The sequence below is a fragment of the Oryzias melastigma genome, linkage group LG12 (assembly GCF_002922805.2).
Source record: "Oryzias melastigma strain HK-1 linkage group LG12, ASM292280v2, whole genome shotgun sequence".
In the NCBI taxonomy this organism is placed as follows: domain Eukaryota; kingdom Metazoa; phylum Chordata; class Actinopteri; order Beloniformes; family Adrianichthyidae; genus Oryzias; species Oryzias melastigma.
In genome coordinates this window covers 3,342,748-3,363,211 of record NC_050523.1, presented here as the reverse complement: position 1 = coordinate 3,363,211, position 20,464 = coordinate 3,342,748, and positions in this window count along the sequence as shown.

Below are 20,464 nucleotides of genomic sequence, written 5' to 3'. Positions count from 1 at the left end.
TTTGCTGGAACTTGAACTGCAGAAGCGTAAAGAACAACTCCATGAAAATGTTGTTTTTAACATGTTTATGTGGCATTTTTCTCATAATAGAGAAGATTTTAAAGAAAACTGAGCTCAAAATTGTATTTTTGAATCTGGATGTAAATCTGGAGCAGACGAAAAAAAATACTGTTAGAAACAGATCGTATTTGTGATGTAGAAAATAAGATGGGCGGGGCCAGAAGCTCCCTGCTCCGCCCCATTATGATGGATCCTCTTGCAGACAAATAGATCCATGAACGTCTTGAAATTCGACTGTAGTGATGGTTGATCATGTGCGGTCTGCTGTGATGGTCGTTTTTAAATTATAGTAAATTAAACCTTATCCAAATTGTATTTTCCAATATAGATAACAAATAATTATTTCATTTATAAAGAGATTTAAAATGTTTTAGGTCAATTCGATTAACAATTATTTTTAACAGACCGATTTCAGATTGTCGGAATAGAAATTGATCCATCGATTAATCATTCCACCACAAAATAGCAGTTTAAAAAAAAAAAGTTTCTAATAGGGCCGGGAATAAATAAAAAAAAAATTGACCGATTAATCGCAAACCTGGAAAAAATTAATCGCGATTAATCGATATATTGTTTTTTTCAGTCTCAGTATTTGCCACTTATTATCTGTGAATAATCACAATATGAAATCACACATGAAACTCTACATTTAGAACATTTATTCTTAATTACTGCTGTCAATTGATTAAATAAAAAAAAAATCAGATTAATCACACTTTTGGGGATTAATCACGATTAATCCCAATATTTTACCCGGTAAAATTTAGTTGAACAATATGGCACCGGACCACGGATCAAACAATCCGCTTTTAGTGAAAAAGTGATCTAACCCACAAAATAGCAAGAATAAAGTATTAAAAAAATGATTATTATTACTACTATTAATATTTATTTCTTTTGTAAGCGACCAAATGTTTTAACGCACGCTGTGAAAGCCTGAAGCACCAAGTAAAAGTGAAGGACTGTTTCTTCGATTAATTTGAGTTAATACACATTATGCATTAATCATTTTTTATCAATTGCTTACCTTAATGTGCTAATTTATAACTTTTGTCTGAGGTTTGCATGACATCCTTTCAAAATAAAAGACACCCTGTTCCGTATTTGATTATCTTAAAGCAGCAAATGTTTGTAGTATCATGTCAGCATTGGAAAAAAAAAAAAAAAAAACTATTTTTTTTTTACCATTATTGGTGCATCTCGGCCAGAAATTCATAATTCAGAACTATTTTTGAGACCATGAGAAACTCTTAAAATCCTTTAATTTTTCAACAATAGGACATTTTCCTTATAATACAATGTTCCTTAAGTATAAAATAATATAGCTAATCTGATTTTTGTGGTAAAAGGCTCTGATAATCTGTCAAAATGTTTCAACTTTGATGAAGCTGCATCACTATTTTAATTTAAAAGATACTTTTATTTTTTCTTCAACCAGTGGACGGGTCACATTTGGCTCCGGAGCCACAGGTTGCAGAAAATGCTTTTTTCTTGGCAGATATGTTTTTCCTAATTTAAATAAAATCTGCTGATGTATTTTTGACTTATTCCTGGTTTTCCGTGGTGTTTGATCGGTTTTCCGCTGCTGCTCCGGTTGATTGACACACACTTAACATAACGGGCGCCATCTTTGAGGCTGAGCCGTGAATCAAAGGCCTTCTGCTAATTGCGACAGCCGTGGTGTGTTTACTGTCCGCTCCGTGCGTCAGCCTGACGACCCTTTGAACCGTCTGTCAGTCGGGCGCGCCTCCGGATGGTGTCAAAAGCGTGTTTTACAGCCGTCTGTGTCACGGAGGCGGAGTGACGGAGATAAACGGAAATGGATTTGGCTCAGAAGAGGAAGAGGTTTGCAGGAGGGAATTGTGCTACAAGGAGTTCACAGTTAAGAAAAAGTGAAACGAATGCAAATCTAAACGCAGGAGAGCGTTCCGCCCCAAAGTGAATTTCTGCTGGAAGGAGGAAGAAAAGCGGGATCATTCCTGCCTTTTTCCAGCTTTGATTGGGTCGCTCTGCCTCATTTTAATTTCACTTGCAAGCTGAGCTTCTCCTTCACCTCTCTGGTCACTTCTCAAATAATCTCCCCCCTCTTCCGTCTCCCGTGTCTCAGTTTTGTTTGTTTCCCGCCCTCCTCCGGGACGCGCAGAGACAGACAGCCTTGCCAGATTCATTTTCTGATCAAAGCTGTTTGATTTGGTCAATTTTGCCACATTGGAGACGTTCTCTATTACTGAGATAAATAGCCTCGGGCTAACTGTCAACGAAAACTTGTAAGCTAATAAATTATTCCAATTTCTTCCAGCTGGATTTCTCTTGGGAGTCGGCCTCCAGGAAATACACTTTTGATTAGTAAATTTCAGCCTGTGTGTGTGTGTGTGTGAGCGTCCGGACATTGGGATGTGTCGTTTCTGATTAGCGGGCAGCCTGGCGGAGTGGAGGGGGCTGTCAGCAGGAGGAGGCCTCTAATGCATTATGCATTGACGGAGGCTGTGGATGCTGCCACCTCCGCCGGCACGCCGAGGCGGCTCAGCCGAGGGGCCACCGCTCCGAGAGCCCCTCGCCGCAGACTCCCGGGGAGGCTCTGACAGGAGGCGGCTCCCTTCAAGCCCGCCGCTCCTTGACAGGCCTCAGGTGTGTGCTCACCTTTCCCTGACCGACACACAAACAAACAGAGTTTCTCCTCTCGGCCTGGAAATGGGCCGATGGGCACAGAAAGTGTGTCATCAGCAGAAACGGACAGACGGAGAGGACATGACTGATAGGCTGGAGGGGGAAAATTGATCGGCTGCACGTCTCCCAGCCAGGCAGTCTGTCCTCCTTCCTCCTCCTTCCTCCGTCCTCCTCCTCTCTGCCAGCTCTGGCGACTCAATAAGACTCAGCGTGCTCCACATCTCCAGATAAATAGGTGCACCAAAGCCACACACACCATTCATCAGGCTACCAAAACTGTCCCTCCATGATTACCTCTTCCAAGCCCCCCAAAACCAGGAGGAGGGAGATGGAAGGGGGGAAACGGTAAATGAAACTTTTGAGGGGTCAGTGGTTTTGTACTTTGGCTATTCATCTTCTCCCTCACCTCGCAGAGCTGCAGGAGTGCCGCTGGGTAATTACCTCTCAGCGTGCCGCACTGCTTCATTATGTCCCGCAACTCCCATCCACTGAAACATTTGTAATTTAGTGGAGGAAGCTGTGAAGACGTCGGGAAAACGCCTGTTTGTGTTTGTGCGCCTCGCAATGGAGGAAATTAATCAAAATCCATCCAGCCTCCTTCTGAGGTTCACTCAGCATCAAACCAGGTTTCCACTTCACTTCTGTTTCTAGTCATTTTAAATATTATTTCAAGACCTACTTCAATAAAAAATGTGTTTTTAACTTTTTCTTCTAGCATGTTTGCAACATGGAGTTCATATTTAAATGGTGTATAAAATATTTTAAGGCCCTTTTTTATGTAAAAACTCCTTTTTTTTACCTTTTAAGTGTATAATAATGTTCATTCTTCACAAAAACAACCCAAATGTGGTATTTTGATCCATTCATGAATTTCTGAGCATTCCTCTAAAAACTTTCTCCCTGAGCACCAGCCCCTCCCAATCCACAAATACCAGCAGATCCTCACATTGTGACATCACAAAGTGGGAACCGCCCCTTCCAGGAAGAGGCTGGGCTTTGAAGGTTTTATGATTGAATTCTGACAATTTTGTGAATGTCTTAAAAAGATTCATACACAAAAGGGATATAGCACGGGAACAATGTGTGTTTTTTTGGTACGAAGAATAATTCTCTTTTTTTTTGTTAGTGCATAAGTATTTTTTTTCTTTTCTATACATTTTATGGTTATTTCTTACTTGGAATTAGATCTTTCTGTTTGCCATGTTCCCATCCCCTTACTGTGTACTGTAAGTGATTTTCTTTTTTGAAAGATGACATTAGTTATTGATTTTTTACTTTTGTCATTTGTAATTATGTTTGATGTCTGCACTGCTAGCTCCGCCCCCAGGCAAACACTCACTTTCTCCGTGGAGGTAGTGATGATCAGCAAAACACTTTCATTATTTGTGCACAATATCCATCTTTGCAAAAGTTCGGATGTTGTTCGTTTTCATAGGTGAAAAGCAGTCACGCTGAAGACGTCGGCTCCAGGATGATTCCCTCCAGGGAAAGTTTTTCAGCCGCCATCTTTTCTGCCACCAGGTCCCAGTCGGTTCAGGTGTGTCCAGCCAAGTGAACGCAGCTTCACAGTCCATTCACTCACAAATGAACACTGGCACCAACCGATAACCACCAGGACCAAAACGGGGGGGGGGGGTCAGCATCTTGCCACTTTAACACATAGATGGGCATGGCGGGAACCGAACCTGTGATCTTCTGATCAGGAGTTGACCGCTCTACCTCTGCACCACAGTACCAGATTTATTATGTTGGGTGCAGGAGGGCTATTTTTTAAATTTCATTTATAAAGCACTTGGTTTTACTGCTGTCTAAAAATTGTTTTATAAATAAAGTTAGATTCAATTCGGCTAAAATGTGCTTTATTCTGCACACTTTTCAGGAATTTATCATCCAAAGCTCGACACATCTTTGTCCTCGGTCCTGCAGAGACTCCACATCCCTCCTGTCGTCCTGCAGACCAATCACGTCGCGCCCAGTTGCCTCCTAACCAGGAAGAGGCCTTCATCAAACAGACAGGGTGGTGACAAGCCCACTCTCACTGCAACCCCCCGCGGAGGTGTCGTCCAGGACGAGGCCGGGCCGCTCAGATGTGGACTCTTCCTGCAGCGACGGATGGATGAGCAAAGCTTTGTTTAGAAGAGGGCGATGGGGAGAGGGGGTCACCGTCCCGGTGATTCTGAACTTCTAAAGGCCATCAGTCAAACGGCTCCCTTTGAGACAGCTTTTATCTCACTTCACTCTCCTCCGGGTAGGAATAAAAAATAAAAACAAAAGATGTGAAAGCACATTAAATGTTTAAAACAATAATTACAAGAAGCTATATATATATTTAAAAATAAGAGCACCCATGGTGCGTTCAATGTTTTCATTCTGGCCCCTTTGTCGCTCAATATTGTCACAAAACCTCAGTTTTGCTGGAAGGCTGAAAGTGGCGGAGGAATTCTTTTTCCTGCTGAGACGGGCTCACTAGCCTCGGCATTGATTGGCCTTTTTTGACGATGTCCATTTTTTCCATAAAAGTCCATCTTAAGAATGGCTTACGCGAAAAATCTGCATCTAAATCCACTTCTCCGCCTTCTTCGAACTGCAAAACAGTGAGTGATTCAAACAAAAATCAAAAAAATCCTCCGGCCTGGAGAACAGAAGAAGTTAGCTTTGACCATCCAATCAGAGGCGAATATGTCATCTTCTGTCCTCATGAAGCTACAGAGACACTGACTCAAATTCTGATTGGTTGAACCAATGCGTTGAATCCATATATGGCTATGGTTTAATCAGCAGCGCTTTTTTATGAAAAGCCGCTGCTGAGGATGTAAGCACTGCCAGACTTTCATGAACCTAGCAACAAGTGAGGGCTACAATCTGATTGGTTAGAAACTTTCATGTGAAAAAACAGTCTTAAGGCAGCGCGGCCGGGGTGTAGAGCCATGAGAAAAGCTGACGGAACAGTTGGAATGATCTAAAATATATTTTGGACAAATTAATATATTAAATGTCTGATTTAGATATTTCTTTTCAGATAATGTTAGGCCTTCACTGGAGGATCTGCAGGCTCTGACAGTACGCCACTGGTGTATTTAGAACTGAACTGATAAACAGTAGTAAGACGGCTGCCAAGGGACCGTCTATAAATGGAAGCTTTGGGAAAAAGTGATTTCGAGAAAAAAAAAATATTAATATGCTATATTTCAGAGTAAGCTAAATCCAATCATATATTATCTTTGGCACACTAAAAACCCTTTAAAAAATAATAATAAATTAGTTACTTTTACAAGCTCCTTTTCTTAACCTGAAGTCAGACGACTTGATCTCTGAGGCTCCGCCTTTCGCTCCTTGTGGGTGCCGCCCATTTCCTACAGTAAAGCCTCAGCAGAGTGTCTCAGAACTTGTGCAAAGATACAAACATTTATCTTCCATTTATTATTGACGGTGTCTCTAATAGCCGCCAGGTCTAACAGGCATTCGTTACTGTTAGTAGGCAGGCTCCTTTAAGATCCGATTAACGATAACGACTGCGTGGTGGAGATACAAAGAAAGCGAGCGACGAATTAGAAGAACTGCTTTGAACATGGATTATTAAGGAAAGACGGAAAAGTGGAAAAATGACTCCATGAAAAAGATTCTCTTGAAAGTGAAGAGGATTTTTGATATGGAGATCGATTTTGTGGGGCGGAGCTGGTAGAGGAAACTCTTCCTGGAAGGGGCTGTTCCCCACTTTGTGATGTCACAATGTGAGGACCTGCTCGTTTTCGTGAAGCTAAAAAAAAGTAAATTTTCCCTGACGACAAGTGTCTCTATTGGCTGTTTTCTTCATTTCAACAGAAAAAAGATTTTTGTTTCTTTTTAATGAAAATCAAACAGAAAGAAACAGAAAGCTGCCAAGGGATCGTCTACAAAGTGAAAACTCCAGGAAAAAAATGAGAAATTAAAATCCCCCCAAAACAACACTAATAAATAATTCTACTGACATGAGCTAGTCATGAATATTCATCATCATCTTCATGCTACAGCAATGATTTTAAAATCTCCAAATCTCCATTTTCAATGGAGATATGAATCAAAATGATCAACAATGTTTAATATTTATGAAGATACTAAAACTACAGTCACCAAACTTTCTCACATGACTTATTATCCCCCTTTTTTTTATAAAAAGCTTATTATTCAGGGTTATTAAATAACTCTGAATTAAATTCAAGATATTTTTATGCTTGATAGCTGTCAAAACAATTTCTATTCAGACTCAGATTATAATCTATTAGCTAAACTCTTTATTGTGATATTTAGCAACATATTTCACACAATATTTTTAGCACAGAACTGCATATTTATCTTGTGGATGAAGCAATTTTTTATTAGTCAGACTATTCGCTCTTGCAGGCAGCAATTCCTCCTCTTTACAGTTTCTTTCCGATCAGGACTTCCTCAGGGACAGCTAAAAAACTAAAAAATTAAGTTCATGTTGACCCTGTTACTCAGCGTTACTTTATTCCACACATCTTTGTAACAGTCAGTTCAGTTTATTTTTCATTAAAAACACTTTTTTTTGCTCTTTTGAGGTAAAGCGGAGCAACAAGTCAAGTTAGTGACGGTTTCGTTCAAACTTTCGGTCCCTGAACTCACCGCTCGTGAGTCTCAAAACCTCTCTTGATTTTTTTTTTTTCGTCATCTGAGAGTTCATTCTAATTAAGCCGCTCGCAGCCAAGTCCCCGTTAGAGACCGCTGGCCTCTAATCTGCTAATCAGAAAACTCATTTTTCCCTTATCCGTGAACTCCCAGCAGGCCGCGGGACACACACACACACACACTCGGCTTGTTCCTCCTGCATGTTTACACACTCACACAAAAAGCTAGTTGTTCCTGTAAGAGGCAAAGAGGCGAAGCCTCTTACAGTAGGAGGAAGACCTGCCCCCCCTTCAGCGGAGAGCAGGGGAGTGTAGGGAGGGCATGAGCAGCCAGCTGGGTTGTAGGAGTAATAAAGAAGGAGAATCAATAGGGCATGCAATGGAGCCAAGGTGCTGCCATTCATCACGCCGCCTCCCTGACTCCCATCATTCATCATGCTCAATGAGGCAGCAAATAGGAAAATGACTATTTGTATCAAACACATCTGCACTCATCCACCAAGGTATTTTATTCCCATTAACTCTCGGAGTAAAATACGCACAGGCTTGTTGTTTTTCTCCCCACCCCCCACCCCCCCTCTGTGATTGTGTGTGTTGGATTGTGTGTCCTCTTTGTGTTGCATGTTTGTAAAGAAGATTTTTCTGGCAAAGAGAGTTTTTTTTTTTTGTTTTTTCTCCCTCTGCCTCCTCCGTCAACCTTTGGAGTATTTTTGTGATGAAGCCACGCCCACATCCACCTATCTCCTCCCCCCCGCCACCACCCATCATCCTTTATGTGCTGTCATTGGCCGGTTTTGGCGGATGTCTTTATTCCTGGACACAAAAACACACAGTCAGACAGATTCTATTTGCCTTCGGGGTTGTAATAAATCTTCACGCTCCACTCCGAGTGTGGATTGTATTATTCCAGAGCGGCTTATTCACGCCTTTGCTCTATAAATTACCAGGTAAGATGGAGGTGGAGCTCAGCAGCTCAGCAGCTCAGCTCTGGATGGGATGCAAATGTCTAGAACTATCATCATTATAGTGTAATACCCCATGAAATGGTGGGATCATTACAGTCTATGGCAGGATCATTATTGTCCATGAGCTTTATGAGGTTCTGGGGAATGGCAGAGCAGCACAATACGGGGAAATGGGCTGGCGTGCACGTGCGTACGCACGAACGCCACCCCCGTCACGGCAGCCCGTCAACCTTTTGCATTAAAGCAGTGCTGTTTGTTTTGAGGCGGATCCCCCAGTGGCACGCCGTCACATGATTATGGGCCGACAATCATAATTGGATCTGTCAAATTCTAATTAATGAGGATGATCCGCAAAACAAAACATAAACAGTCAGGTTCTAATCAAGATGAAAATGATGCTCCGTTTTATATTTTTTTATTATCATTAAGGAACAGACTGAACCGTTTATGATGCTTTGTATCAAATACATTTGCTTGGACTCTTTATCAAACCTTTAAGACTGATGAAAAACGTTTTAGATTCACTTAAAAATAATGAAATTTACAGGTTTAGCGAAAATTATAACTTTTTTGTGAAATGTAAAATCTTAAACAATTAAAGTAAATGCTGGAGAATCAATTTAGTTGAGATTAACTTCAGAAAAAACCTAATGTATGAAAAAAAAAGGTCCCAGAACAGAGCCTTGCGGACTCCCCACCTAACCAACACATTCTCATCTCTAAGTCGTCACATTTTGACGTTTGGTTAAAGTTTAAAGGGTAACCAAACAGGGAAGTTGGAGGCTGACTCCACCCACAGCTGAAATGTTAAAATCCAGTCAGAGGGGCGGGGCTTCGGGGGCAGGACTGTTATCATTAATGGAGCTGCAGATCATGACGTCAGACTTCTGAAACTTACGTGGTTTGACCAATCACAAAATTCAACTGTAATACCTCATTTCAGCCTTTAGGGGGCCGCACACAGACTGTTTTTGATAATATTTTTGAGAAATAAAGAAGTTTATTTTAAATTGTCAAAATTTCTGTTAATAACCAGCAGACAGCACTTTTAAAGCCCCATTTATAGAAGTCATCAGACAAAAAAGTTGATTTAGGGTTTGGTTACTCTTTAAGGACCCTTCTGTGTCACTTTTGACATTTTGGATGTCCCCAACTTGACATTTTTTGACATGCTAGGTGTTCCTATTAAATATCGGGTCCCCAAAATCAGGGCCACAAAACAGAACCAGTCCAGTGCCAGGTAGTGGACTGACTTGATAACGTAACTCGGTACTAGTTTGTGTCCAGTACCGGGTCTGGTACTGGATCAGGGGTTGTGAACTCTTGATTTTAGACTATTTTTATGATGTGCTGGATGTTCGTAAAATCAAGGGTCAACAACCCTCTATACTCTGTACCAGATGCGGTACCAGACCCGATTTGGTACTGGACGCGAACCAGTACTAAGTTAGGGTACTGGTACACATCTCTGTACTGGACCGGTTCAGTTTTGGATGGAAAAATTGATAGATGGATGGAAAATCATGGATGGATGGATGTGTGGATAGAAAGACGGAGAGATGGATGAATGGAAAGATGGATGGATCAATACACGGATGGATGGATTTAAAAAGGATTGATCGAAAAAGTTTGGATTTAAGGAAGGAAAAATGATGGATGGATGGACAGATGTACGGATGGATGGAAAAAAGCTGGATCGATAAAAAAGAATAAATGGATGGATGGTTAGAAAAATTGATGGACGGATGGAAAATCATGGATGGATGGATAGAAAGATGGAGAGATGGATGGATGGATGAAAAGATTGATGGGTGGATGGATGGATGGAAAGATGGATGGATAAAAAGACGGATGGATGAATGGATTTAAAAAGGATTGATCAAAAAAGTTTGGATGGATGTAAGGAAGGAAGGAAAAATGATGGATGGACAGATGGAAAAAAGTTGGATCGATTAAAAAAAGGATAAAGGGATGGATGGATGAAAAAAAGATAGATGGATGGATGAATAGAAGGTAAAAAGATGGATGGATGGATGGATTGAAAAAAGTTTGGTGGGTGGATGGATGATAACAGATGAGCCAATAGGTTGATGGATGTATGGATGGATGGATCCTAAGTTCCTAAACTCCGTTGGTTTGACGTTGCGGTCCTGAAGTTGCTCAGAATCCCTCTGTTCTCTCCTCCCCCCTCCTCCTTAAATCACCTCCATCTGGCCTCCTGCCGGCGCTCCACTTTGCGCCTCCTCCTCAGGGAGCAGCCAGCAAAGTCACAGACTGCAGGAGCAGGCTTTTCAAATTCATAAAATTCATAGGATTTTTCACAAATGAATGAACACAATTTTCTACCAATTTCCTCATTATGCAAATATGCAAAATATCACATTTAGGCCAATTAAGCTTCCATACAGTTCAGAATTTAACCGTTTAAGCCGTAATTGCAGAAACTATCAAATAATTACCGCCGCTAATTGTGAATATTTGTGACAGATACAACAAATTCTGCCACAAATTACATTTTATTCGAGGAGCCGTGGAACGGCGCTGCAACTTTCTCTTTTCATGAAGTTTAATTTAACTTACATAATAAACATAATAAAGAGAATTGAGTGCTTGTTCTCAAATTTGAACAATTCATGAGGCTGTAATGTGGAATGATGAGGTAAAGTGGTCTGAGATCTGCTGCGTGTTTTACTGACCTTTTCACTGTTTGTGAGGAGAATGTCTCATTACATTATTAGCGGTGCAGGTGTCAGTCTTTTCAGGCGCTTTAACGACTTTTATCTCCTTTTATAATCTTAAAATATTCCCCCCTCCCACCCCATTACAGAGTGCAGCGTGCAGCCAGCGCTGCATCCAGGGAAGGTCATTGATTCAATCCCCGTTTCCAGACACGGGCATTTATAACTGTCTTGCTGGTGACCCGTTAGCAGATTATGGATGTCCCCTTCGGGCAGTGATTTGTTTAATCCGTGGAAAGGCTCCTGGTGCTATGTAAACAAGCCGAGTGCAGAATGAAGGTGGCTGCCCAAGCGTGGCGGGAAACCCTATTTGTCAGGGACCTTCATAAAATACGGGATGATGTTGGAGACGTGATGTCTTCATTTGAAGGCTGTTCCAGGAGGGAAGCGTTTAGCTCGTTTTTTTGTTGTTGTTGTTTTTGCTGAGGGAAATTTGGGCCTAATTGAGTCTGTGAGTGAAATTAAAGTACTTTTCAGGTTCATTTTCTACTTTGAATATTTTGAATTGGATTCATCAAAGGAAATTAGTCAAACAGTAGGATTGGAAATGGAATCATTTCTTTTCCTTGTTTTATTTTCTCCTTTGAAAATCTGCTTAATTTGTGATCATTTTGGTGAAATTGTTTAAAGGAATTGGTTCTGAAATTTGGTTGGCAAAGGTTAAAGAAGACGACAAACAAGATGAAACTTGCTTCACTTCTTCAGTAAAATGTGTGGATTTCAACAGCGTCGTTCTTCTTCAGTGAAGACTTTAAGGACAAACTCCAATAAAAATTGTGTTTTTAACATGTTCTTGTGGCTCAAAATTATATTTCTGAGTATTTATTTATCAAAAACTGTTTGGAAAAAAGTCCTATTTATGACACAGACAATAAGCTCCGTACTTCTTGTAGACGACTAGATCCATGTACGTCTTTGTTTTCCTCGTCTGAGCTAGCATCTCGACTAATGTTGAGGGGCCAATGGTCACACGTCAGAATCAATCTGCAGCCGGAATCGTAACTTTAGCCGGTAGCGTAAGCGTAAATGTCCTAAACTATAGGAAACCCTTTCAAAATGATAATTTAAAACCTTTTCAGAACTATCAGCTTCTACACTTTTGAGTGTGAATAAACTGTAACTGTGTTTTTCTCTATGAATCCGCTGATCGGAGGCCGTCAAAACGACAAAAAGGGTCGATAAAAGAGAGAAGAAACGAGAAAAAAGGACTTCCGGCTATATATTTTTGGGTGCCATGTTTTTTCTCTGTGGCCAGATTCTCTTGATAATGTTAGGTTGGGACTGTGAGGAGCTGTAAGCTAGCAGGAGAGTGTGTTAACAGTGAGCTTTCAGTTATTGGTGACAATTTAAGGATGAATTTCTAGCAAACCTCTGCTGCTCTGCAGAAACTATATCCTAGGAAACAACACACTTTTTAAAATTTTTAGCTAAAATAAAAGACCTCTGAAATTAGCTCAAAGAGATGATTGGAGTGAGACTTCAGGGCGGTACATGCATATTGCACAAATTAAAACTGGTCGTACGTGAATATATGTGTAAAAAGTGTGAAAAGTTCTTGTCTTTTGTGTAAAATGTTCACAGTTGTATCATGAATGAACCTACGAATAAACCATCCAAAGAACACGTGAACCCGCGCGTCATTGAATTTCTTCACTTTGACATTCGAGCACTGAGCAGATCAGCACCATGGACAGCACCCGCCGTCAGAATTTCCTTGGTAATTTACTGTTTATATTTTGAGATTCATGTGATAATTGACCTTGTTGTTTATGTTTTTGCAGCACTTAAATATTTTTTTTCTACTCCTACTCACGTGTTCGATGTGCCTCGTAAAGTCTGCAGAAATTACCAAACAGACTCCACCCTGTAGGAGGCGCTGTCTAAAAAAAGAGAATGAAGTCCTGAGAGCGTTGTTGGGTCTGCAGCTTCAACTTCTCCCAAAAATGTCAAACGTAAGTGATTGTGAGGAAATTCGGACACAACCAAAATGTTTTAAATCGAATTTTAAAAAGTTTTAATTGTGAGTTTATTTGAACTAATGTTTGTCTAAGTTTTAATTTATTTTATTATCATATTTGTTTTGGATTTTTTGGGGGACGTTTTTTCCATAAAAGTATCACAAACGCAGAAATACTCATCAGTTTCACCCCATGTAGCGCAATAAGAAATGAGAAAATTCAGGTGCAAGCAAAGTTTTTAAAATAAAGTAAAACAAAACAAAAAATATTGTAAATTTAGTTGAACTCATTTGTTTGTTAGTTTATTTTATTTTGTATATTTTTATTAAATTTCATTTTATTTGATTCTATTCTAATTTATTCATTTATTTATTGGATTTTTGTGAAGTTTAATCCAAAAGGTGTCATGAAAATCTGTTACAATCCTATTTTTTTGCTTTTTCTTTTGTTGCATTTCGTAAAAAGTTGCGTAACGTGAAACTTTTCTTTACCTGCAGAAACACAGACGTGTCCCCCAAAAAAGGTCCAGCATAGAGCACAAAGTAGTGAGGAAGTGTTTTTTTTTTTAAAGTTTTGATTGTAAATCTAGTTGAATTCATCTTATTTGTTTATTTTATTTATACATTTATTTATTGGATATTTGTGAAGTTTTGTCCAAAAACATGCCATAAAATTCTGGTGCAAACCCAATTTTTTTTGTATTTTATTTATGTTGCATTTAACACAAGGTCACATAGCATGAAACCTTTCCAACCCCCCCCCCCTGCAGAAACACTCAGCGGCTGCAGAGGTGGACCCTCGTGCATGGAGAGGGATTTTGGTAGAGAATAGAGATGAAGGGGGGATATTAAGTCACTCTATATAACATCCAGGACACAATGCTGCAGTGATTGATGGGGACAAAGTGGGGAACAGCAGGACAGGTGGTGGGGAGGGGGAGAGGGTGGAGCTGCAGTGCTCCTGGGAGACAACGAGGAGGGAGGGGGGGTCGAAAAAAGCCAGAAGAGGAGGTGAAAAGAGGGAGAACACATTTCAGGAGCGGAGTTTGGAGTCTATTTGTATGAGTGATCAGCTGCCTGTCCACCACACAGACTCACAAACACACAGACACACACTGGCGCTCTCTGTCAGCCATGTTTACTCACTGATTTTTTCAACAAGACAGCCATTGACACTGGATAGATGGGGCTAATCCGGCGAGGAGAGGAGCCGCTCTGCCGGGGTTACAGGTCTGAGATGAGACACTCTCCCCTCACCTAATCTTCCGGCAAATATTTATCACTATCAATTTGCCGTGACTCCGTGACATTAAAATACTACATATAGATAACCTCTTGCAGGAAAATCGATGGCGGGCTCCTGCCGGTTCCTCCGGCCTCATCTTCCGGCGCCGCCGAGCAGGAGATCAGGTGGGAGAAGGTCATTCTAGTGGCACATCTGATACCAAGCGGGTCATCTGTGCTGCTGCTGCTCCACTTTTGCATTTTAATGGGGGTTTAGTGAGAACCAGAAGAAGAAAGAGGTGCAGCGGGAGAAACAGTGAGGTTCACACCCAAAACAAAGGATTCTTCATCATTTAGGAAGACGGCCAAGTTCATTGTTCAGTCCTGACAGGCACTATGTTTGGTTTATTTCCTGCAACTAGTGCTGCCACAAACGATTATTTTAATAGTCGACTAATCGGGTCATACGCAAACTGGATGTAAAGTTCACATCTTAACCATCATTAGCCTTAAACTAACTAAAAACTAGATTTATAGCATTGCTGAAATTGATAGCTGAAAACGCTAAAGCTGATAGCTGAAAACGCTAAAGCTGATAGCCAACTAAAATATTAATTAAATGCCAAAAGACCCTAAACAACTGAAAAAAGACTACATTTGCCAAAACAGCTAGCATGTAGCTGAAATATTAGCTAAACTCCAAAATAGCCTAAAAAGGAAAAAAAAAATCCTAAATTAGCTAAAATATTGGCTAAATTCTAAATCAACCTAAAAAAACAGAAAAAAAATCCTAAATTAGCTCTAATAACTAGCACATAGCTGAAATATTAGCTAAACTCCAAATTAGCCTAAAAAATGGAAAAAAAAATCCTAAATTAGCCAAAATAGCTAACATGTAGCTGAAATATTTTCTAAACTCCAAAATAGCCAAAAAAATGAAAAAAAAAAAATCATAAATTAGCTAAAATATCTCACATGTAGCTGAAATATTGGCTAAATTCCAAATTAGCCTAAAAAACAGAAAAGACCTAAATTAGCCAAAATAGCTAACATGTTGCTGAAATATTAGCTAAACTCCAAATTAGCCTGAAAAAAACATAATAAATGGCAGAATAGTCCAAAAAGCTAGCATAATGCCATTATATCTTAACTTTACTACACTCTGACTCCATATAATATAAAGTAACGACTAATCGACTTTTAAATTAGTCGTTGACTATCTTAAAAGTCGATTAGTCGTCGATTACTCGACTGATCGTGTCACCCTGCACACAACGTACGTAAACGTGCTGCCTTCCTCAATTGTTAAATATTTTACTTCATGTGTCAAACTTTTTGTTTGTAGCAGAATTTCAACTTTTAACCTTTCAAGTAAATTATTCTTCAATCAAAGGCTTCAATAAAATCAAAATAAACCTCCGACAAAGTTAGAAAAATAGGCAGGAAACACGAGATAAAAGTCTGTAGAGAAGAATTAAACTGTTTATTCTAAATATTATTTTAAAATGTAACTTAATCAACAAAACTTTGCATAACTGTTAAATGAAGTAAGTAGGGTGGGATTATATACATTTCTTCTTCTCACTCCTTTTCTCGCAATAGCTCGAACTCTACTTGACTTTAGTTGATAATTACTATATAATTAATCAAATGTGACATAAGTGTGTTTTTGTTTGATAGTTTCCTATTTTCTGATCAATGATTTTCCTTATTATTGTAATGAGTTTGAAAAATGTGTTTTGTCCTGTATTTTTAACAAACTACACTTGAAATCGATCAATCATCATAATGTAATTAAATGTTCAATTGTATAATTGAAAGTCTGTGAATCTTTAAATCACAATAATGATCACTGATTAACGATCCAGAAATCAGTTATTTTTATCCTAATTTAACTGAAAAAAAAAAAAAATTTATATAATTTTAAATGATCAATAAGGATCTTAAAGTCATGTCTAGTTTAACATGTCCTGCAGGAAAATAAGTTAAAATATTATTGTTGTTGTTTTTTAATCCTATAAAACATTTCTTATTCTCGAGAAAGTTTGCTTATTTTCAATATTTGCAAAGTTTTTTCTGTTTTCTTTAGTAAAACAACATTTTGTTTATTTATTTTATATATGATAAAGTTAAAAATTGTAATACTTCACTCTCTGCTCATACTTCAAGTTTGTAAATTATGTTTTATAGGTAAAGAAATATATAAATAAATTTTGATCTGATGAATAAATGTGTCAAAAATAAATATTTTAACCCAAATCGACTTGAATCCATAAATTGAAAAAACAAATCTTTTTTTTTCCTTTTGGAGAAGTTTTGTGAGGAAATCCCAGCAGCCATGTTTGGGTGGATAAAGCAGAAGAACCCCCTGTTGTTTTCAGATTGACTCATTTGTTGAGTGATTGATCCCCTTAAATTAGCAAATATTAACGAGCATCTAAAGTTTGATCAAATTCAAATTCAAAGAGTAGAGACAGAATCCATGAAAAATTGAAATGATAAATACTTAAATGAAACATAAAAAAGTTATAAAGCCTTAAAAAAAATCGGAATTATTTTAGCTCTCAGCGGTCTTAAGACTCACTGATGACAATAATTGTCTGTTTACAACAACATAACAACCCAAACAAAAAAGTTTTTATTCAAAATTTAAACTAAGAGTCTCAGAATTTTTTTTACTTAAACATTTTTAGAACTTAACAAGAGTTGACAAACCTTGTGGAGCTTCACTTGGAATTTTTCTCTACATGTTTAATCTTTTGCTAAAAAACATAAAAAAAATATTTAATCTCAATTTTTGTGATTTTTGCTGCAAAAATATCAACAATTTAAAACTAAAATTGACTTTTTTGGGCAAATTCTGATCCATTGTGGAATTAATGAGTAAAATAATCAAAATAAATCTAAAGCAATGATTGGAGTACAAAGATTAATATCAAGTGTTACCACAAAAACATAGTTTTAAATATAATTGAATGGAGTAAATAGTAAAGTACACACTTATGAGTTATTTCTTCTGGGGTTATTCATATTTTTGGAGGAACACTATAATTTCTTGGGTTGGTTCCATTTTAGCCCAATTTATGCTTTTTTTCTGAGTTAAAATAGTCCTGAAAAATGTTAGTCCCTTTTCCACCTTGGAGTTATTTTAACTAAGTTTTTAATTGGTAAAAATAAATAAATAAAGTAAAATGAAAAAACCTAATTAAAATAAATTAAAACAATAAAATAAAATGAGTTTTGGTTCAGCTGGTCATCAGGTTGTGGGGGAGCCTTGACCCAGAAACGTTTTAACGCCCTTGAAAGTTCAAATTAATTAAGTTCTGAAAAAAATAAGCCTACATTTTCCTAAATCTGAAAATATATCAGGACGTTTTAGTCATATTTTCATTAAATGCCTCCTTTAATTTTGTAGGAAAGCCTTTTGGATTTGGGGATCGAGCGGATGCGCATGCGTGAGCTGCCTCTGCAGACATCTCCAGAGGTCCATCTGATCCTCCTCTCTTCTGCCTCTTTTTCTCGCTAATTGGCCGGCGACGTTTGCGCGCACATTTCTCCCTAATTTCACATTTGCTATTCCAGCAGCAGCGGCGGCGCGTGCCCCGGGCCTCCCCATCCCTCCCTTTCTCCCCCCTCCAAACCATCCAGAGCCGTTTGATAATCAAATCTGCTCGATTCTGTCTTGTTACCTCTGCGCGCGCAAGCCTGGAGCCTTTTACGCGCAGAGGAGCGTCACCAGAAAAGAGCAGAGGCTTCAAACTCGCAGGGCGCGCGTGCACACTACAGTGCGGGGGGAACTCCGAAGTCATCCAGTTTGCTCTAATCATCACAATTAGTTGTGAATTATCACTGGACTCTGACAGACGCTCCTTGTAACTCTCCCTTTATTTCCAGCGCGCGCTAATCAGCGGCTCTCATTACAAACGCTGATTAAACTGCAAATTACCCAGCAGCGGCCTCGCCCGCGCCGACCGCCGCGCGCTCAATATCAATTAAGCGCAGCAGCCCGTCTGTAGTCTCGCGGCGCTTCCAAATACTTGATAGTGCCACTTATTAGTTTGGAAAACTCGGAAAATACCAATAAGCAGCGGCCATGAAGCTGCGGGGCTTTTTCCTGCAGCTCTCAGATGCAATCAGGCCTGAGCTGCAGCTGCAGATGGGACATGCAAATGCACCTGAAGCTGACCTGGAGCTAATGTCTCAGGAACAACCATGCATGCAAACATCTGCGGTCATCAAGGAAATCGGCTTCCGGTTTAAAAAGAAATATGTTTTTATTCAATTCTCTGGAGCTGCGCGCGCATCCATACCCCCATTTTTTAATAAGTGTCTATTATGTTATTACTGCCTTTATTTTTAGATACATGTTTATGTCTTTTTTAAATGTTGCTCTTGTTACTATTTTATTATTATTATTATTATTATTATTATTATTATTATATACATGTTCAGTATTTGATGCTTGTTCACTTCAGATTTCTGTCATTCGTTAAACATTTTTATTCGCAGAAAGTCTCTCTCCTGTGTTTTATTTTACACTCAATTAACAAAAAAATGTATAATTCCAAAATAACATTTTAAGGAAAAAGTATTTTCAATAACCGGGCTTGGGACAGGCACGAGCAGCCCCAGTTTGTGCCCCATGGAGGCTCCATTTATTTATCTTTTTCTTTATATGTTTGTCCTTCTATTCATCCTTCTGGTTTTATATCTTTCAGTTACATTTTTATAGATTTTTTTAAGTTTTCTTTGTTGATTTTAGGTAATTGTGGATTTTGACAGGCTATTATAATAGTCTTGAATTTTATATGGTTTATTTAAATTAAGAAGGCATATGAAATACAAATTACAGATCGCTTTGAAAGGGAGTGGAATGAAGCAAATTTACATAATCCCACCCGGCTCTACCTTATAATTTCCTTTACATGTATTTTCTTCCGGTTCATACTGAAACTTTGGGTTAAACTCACAACATTTTATCCGGTCTTAATCTAACCTCGATTTTGTTTTTAGTTCATTATTTGACAAAACAACAAAACTTATAGTTCGGATTTTTTTTTTTTAATTTCCAAAAAAACAAACCCACTTTCAGTCAGTTTGTACTAAGCCTGTACAGCAAAACTGAACCTTAAAAACAAATTCCAATGAAAATTGTGGTTTTTGGTGTTTTTAAACATGTTCTTGTTGCATTTTTATGACAGTAAATTAAGCTTAAAATTGCATTTCTGTGTATTTCTTTATTCAAATTGTGGTGAATCAGGAGCAGATGAAAAAATGCTGTTGGATAAATTAGTACGTGTGACGTACAAGTTACTACTGCCGACCACGAGCTCCATTCTGATGCATCTATCGACAAATATATCAATTTTTGTTTTCCTCGTTTGATATTGCTCAGAGTTTTTGTTGCATCACAAATGTTAGATTGGGGTTGTACGCTCGTGGGAGAGTGCGTAAGCAGATGAATGATGGGAAGGGGGGCAGGCTTACTCTCCACCAACAGTCCAACCCACAACTCACAGACACATTTCCAGTGAACTCCTACCGCTCTGCAGGAACTATGTCTACACAAGTTTTAACATTTTGGTCAAAAACAATAAAAAAAAACTCTAGAAACACTTTGAAAATAGATCAAAAGATGATCGGATTGGAACTTTAAGAAAGTAACTTGTTTAAAAAAACACTTGTAATGTTAAAAATGTTTTTTTAATAGTAAAATAGTTAGTTTGTGTATAAAATTCTGTTCTTAACCCATAAATTCCCAGACCCCTTTTTCCTTAAAAGTAAAGTAATTTCTGATATTTCTTTGTTACACTGACGTCACCATGGGTTCTTATGGATAAAAATAATAATTCTTTCTAAGAACATTATTCTTACCCCATTGTTTTTGTTTTCCTTTAATTTTATTTAAAGAAAAATGTTCACATTTTTGTAATTTGACTTATTTCTATGGGTCGTGTTTATGAACTTGTGTGATTTAGTGAAACAATGAATGATAAATCCTTAAATTCTTACACTATCACTTTCTTGTACTGAAAAGATTTTTGACACTTTTCACGTAAACATAAACAAACAGGAAGACAACAATTCACTTTACCCACAATTCTGTTCTGTTGTGTGATAAACTGTGTTTTTTAACCGAGAATCGAGGCGTTTCCAACTCTTTAAATACTCCGAAAATACCTCGTCAGTCTACAAATCCTTCAGTTATACTAACTTCCTCCAAAAACC